Below are 5,000 nucleotides of genomic sequence, written 5' to 3' on the forward strand. Positions count from 1 at the left end.
GCTGGGGCCATTGGGGCTATTGAGAGAGGCTGAGCTCAAGCACAATCTCCCTCTCTGGGTCTCGCTCTCTCTCCTGCTCTCACACACACACACACACACACACACACAGAGATGACGCCTAAAATGGCCGTTGAGACTTGGCTTGTCCGCTTGTAAACACAAGCGGACAAGCCAAGTCTCAACGGCCATTTTAGGCGTCATCTCTATGTGTGTGTGTGTGTGTGTGTGTGTGTGTGTGTGAGAGCAAGAGAGAGATTCACCTGATTTAGTTCACAGTCAGTGTTTGAGTGAAGATGATCGGCAATAAATCTCATCACCATGGTCAATGGCTACGGGACCAGAACACACCACCAAGTCTGACATTTGTTTGGCAAGTTAATCACTGACACAGTGGGAAATGACGGAGAATAGAAGGTGAATTCAGGTAGGGAAGTATTCCCAAAGTCACTGTAATATTAAAGGCTGTGTAGTGAGCTCAGTCACTAAGATGCTTAAACTCAGAAGCAGGTAGCAGCAGTCCAAGGCCAGACTGCACAGCAGGTAGCAGCAACTCTGTCAAACAGGAAATTATGCCCGTGATCTTCCTCTCTATTCTGTCACATTAGATTGATAATTTCCCCCAAAACAATGTATTGCATAATGAACTATTTTAGCAGATTATAGCTGTGTATATATACTCTTCTAAAAATGCAACTTCTGTACTTGAAGATGAGTGCATTCTTGTTTTTGAAGATGTTGCTTCTGAATAGACACGTCTTCAAAGATCTGAGAAAAAGTGCAACCGCTCTAGTTCTGCATTTGCATGCCTGAGGCACAGCCCTCTAAAACATTACCCTTCCCATCAGGTCAAGTGTACATGCTGTACTGTAATGTGACTCATGTTATCTTTGTACTTTGTACTCGTTCCCCACTCTCTCCCAAGGGCCCAGCACTTAGGCTACTCCCAACCAGTGTTGTATAGTAACGAGGTAGAAATACTTTGTTACTGTACTTAAGTAGTTTTTTTTTGATATCTGTACTTTACTTTACTTTACTACTTATATTTCTGTTGACTTTTACTTTTTACTTCGATATATTTCCCCTGAAACCTCCGTTACACGTTACAAAATCGAATCATCCTTAGAAAAAAAAATGATCATGAGATTGATGAGACTAATGTCGGGGACTGTGGTAGAACACAGACTCCAAGCAGGTTTGGCGAATCAGTGGTCCTAGCGCAGGTAAATGCGCTTTTGACCGTTCGCAAAAGCCCCCTTAAGTTACCGTTGCTACGTCAGACAAAACTCCTTGGACTTTCAACCCAAAAGCATGGCTAGGACGAGGACAAGCGTTATATCTGTCAGTGTCAGTGATTCTTTTTGGAGTAATATATCCACGATATCCAAACATTAAGATCAACAACGAAGGGCACACAACAATTATCGAAGCTACATTGTTAAAGTATGTTAATCTCCTGGCAACTTGCTGGCGTTTGCCAGGGAATAGTTCAGCGTGCAATTCCAGACGGTAACATTATCATTTTGACGTCAACATTAACATTTTGACGTCAACATTAACATTTTGATTTTAACATTAACACATTTGTTGAAGAGACTAGTTATGAACTACAAGTGGTTGTAATACTAGTTGACATTAACCATAACTGTTTGGGGATGTTATCTTAACTAGATAGTTAGTTACCTAGCAAAAGTGTAGATCGCTATCTATATATATGGCTGCAAGCAGCTTCATTTGCAGACATGTGTGTTTGTCGATGTATTGAGTAGGGAGTGGGGTTTAAATCAGCCCACGTTTATAAGTTTGCTCATTTAAGTCTGAATAAACTTCATTATTCTCACAATTCTGACCCTTTGCTTTTTTATTAATGGCACCCAGTGCAACATTAGGGGATCAAAATGGATATTTTCTGGATAAGACAATCTTTATGATATTGACATTAACTTCACCATATAAGCACATTTGCATCTTTATTTGATACTTTGGGCGCTAAAACTAGCCGCAAGAGCGTAGCCCTTTATTTATTGGTGCCACCAATAAATAAAGCAGGATTCCATGAAAAATGGCCTCTCCCCACCGGCGATTGTCCGTCAAACGAGGAGCGAACTGAGTGAGAAGGATCCAACATGGCCAAGCAGACTAGCCTTAAAAGCTTTTTTTCAGAGGCCAACTGAACTGAACAACAGTGATGAGGGTAAACCTTCTGACGAGGATGAACCTGTCCTGTAATACCTGCAGTGTTGCGCGTTTCCTTTTATTATAGGCCTACTGCGCACCGAAGAGCCGCGAGCGGTATTGCAGACAGAGATTTTGAAAAATTATAGCACTCGCAGCATATTGAAAATTGGAGCTTTGAACTTAGTTCAAAATTTTGAATTATGAACAATGAACTGAGCAAGTTCATGTAGAAAGTGAACTTTCCAAACACTGAATACCTGACTCATTGAACAGAGCAATGACCATGTTGCGGCGCTCATTTTAACGCCACAGCAGGTTGCGCTTAAAGGCCACTTATTGACGCGCATCAGACATAAATGTTTTTGTTTCCCATTATAAACTTAGGAAAATAAACATGTTGCATTCTAAACTACCTGATTATGCTATTATTTAAGCTATGCAGGCGGTCAGTTTTCTTCAATAGGCTAATTTAGAAGCAGAAATAGGTTAGATATTTGGCCGGCTTTTCATTAAAATGTCGGTCAAATGAAAAACATTTTTCTGGTTCAGAGAGGGCCATCAGAGGACGTCAAGGGGACGTTTTGGAAGGACCAAATGCGAATGTCCCGCAGAGGACCACAGGTAAAGGTTACGGGGACGTTTTTAAAGGACTTCCTGGGGACTTATGCTGAATGACCAAATTATAACGTTCCTTAATAGTCCGTTTTAAGGCTCATGCGAACGTCACGCAGAGGACCTGCAGGTAAAGGTTACGGGGACGTTTTTAAATGACGTCCTGGGTACGTGTGCTGAGTGACCAAATTATAACGTTCCTTAATAGTCCGTTTTAAGGCTCATGTGAACGTCACGCAGAGGACCTGCAGGTAAAGGTTACGGGGACGTTTTTAAAGGACGTCCTGGGGACATGTGCTGATCAAATTATAACGTTCCTTAATAGTCCGTTTTAAGGCTCATGCGAACGTCGCGCAGAGGACCTGCAGGTAAAGGTTAAGGGGACGTTTTTAAATGACGTCCTGGGGACGTGTGCTGAGTGACCAAATTATAACGTTCCTTAATAGTCCGTTTTAAGGCTCATGCGAACGTCACACAGAGGACCTGCAGGTAAAGGTTACGGGGACGTTTTTAAATGACGTCCTGGGGAGGTGTGCTGACAGACCAAATTATAAGGTTCTCTAAAAGTCCGATTTAAGACTCATGCGAACGTCACAGAAGGACCAAACGTAGACTTGCTACGAACGTCAAAAACGTTCTGGTAACGTCCTCTAGCGAACGTTGTGGCGGGGACCAATTGGGGACGATTGGGGACCTTGCGAATGTCCTGTTAACGTCCTGGGGACGTTCCCTAGGATCATGCCCAACTATCACAGAGACTAGAAAACTCTAGAAAGTGCTAAGTCTCACAGAGGCATCTACATATACAGTATATACATATGATTTTTTTTTTATATTGTTATTGATTATGATTGTCTAATTGTATCAGGGGATTTTAACTTGCATGTAGATCATTCAGTAAACAGTTTTGCTAAGGAAGTAAAGGCACTATATGTAACTATGTTTTTACCCTTACACAGCACGTACAAGTCATACCCTGGACCTTAGCATCATAAAGGGCCTTAATATCTCTACAACCGTCAGAGACTTGGCCTTATCTGATCATTTCAGTGTGTTCTTAGACGTGTTTATGTCCCCACACATTCAGATTAGATTTATGACTGTAAGAAAGAGAGTCGTAAAGGATCACATGAGTGTTCTCTTTGAGCAGGCACTTTCAAGGACCTCAAGTCAACTGTCAGGCATGAATAGAAAAATAATTTAAATTCTAAATTGCTAAATATTATAGATGACATTGCTCCAGTAATGGTAAAGACAGTCACCGACAAGCAGAAGGCACCATGAAAACCAATTCCAACAGTTGAACTCCTAAAAACCAGATAGAGTAGGAAGACTGGAAGAAACACAGGAAAGACAAACTACAGACATGTACAAACATAACATTTAATACATCATTGGCATGACCATTTAGGAAATAGTAATGCCAAAGCAACATAGACTGTATCTCTCTTTAGACTGCTAATGCCTATATTAATACTGATACAGAGGACATATTGATATTGCCTAATGCCAATCTCCTTATCTGTTTTCCAAATTGATGTCTACTAACAAAAATGTTCTCTCTCCCTTATAGCATGTTCCAATTGCTGATGGGAGGGGAAACATTGCTCCTCACCACCATCATCTACACATATGGACAGCCAAACTCTACCCACTCACTCTGTCTTTTTTCTCTCTCTTAGTCTAGACTATCTTCGCTATGGGACGCTGCTGTAGTCACCTCACCCGATCTACCTGTAGAAAGCCTCAGCCCACATGCATCCATCACCACTGTACTGCCGTTCACTAAATCTACCCCATCCCCTATGCTAGCAATTATATGCAAAATGCATGTATTATTGCCACCACCGCCATGTTCTTACAATTGTATTGTTATTATTGAAATTAATTGAATTTAATTGAATACAAAATAGCTATCTGTAATACACATTTTCAACAAACTGAAATACATTTAGTCAACTAAGGACCAATGAGAGTTTACTTTAGTCACAGTGACATGCTACATGATGAAGCTGGACCAATGAGAGTTTACTTTAGTCACAGTGACATGCTACATGATGAAGCTGGACCAATGAGAGTTTACTTTAGTCACAGTGACATGCTACATGATGAAGCTGGACCAATGAGAGTTTACTTTAGTCACAGTGACATGCTACATGATGAAGCTGGACCAATGAGAGTTTACTTCAGGCACAGTGACATGCTACAAGATG

General features: G+C 41.2%; 1 protein-coding gene across 1 annotated transcript in view; it reads right to left on the reverse strand.

Annotated features, from left to right (window-relative positions):
- The window catches only part of LOC308372453 (GTPase IMAP family member 8-like), a gene marked incomplete at both ends in the record, with an annotated part of 16,904 nt that overhangs the window by 10,852 nt on the left and 1,052 nt on the right, over window positions 1-5,000 (reverse strand). The gene's annotated exons all lie outside the window — the stretch shown is intronic.

Source organism: Sprattus sprattus (genome assembly GCF_963457725.1).
Source record: "Sprattus sprattus genome assembly, chromosome: 11".
Classification (NCBI taxonomy): domain Eukaryota; kingdom Metazoa; phylum Chordata; class Actinopteri; order Clupeiformes; family Clupeidae; genus Sprattus; species Sprattus sprattus.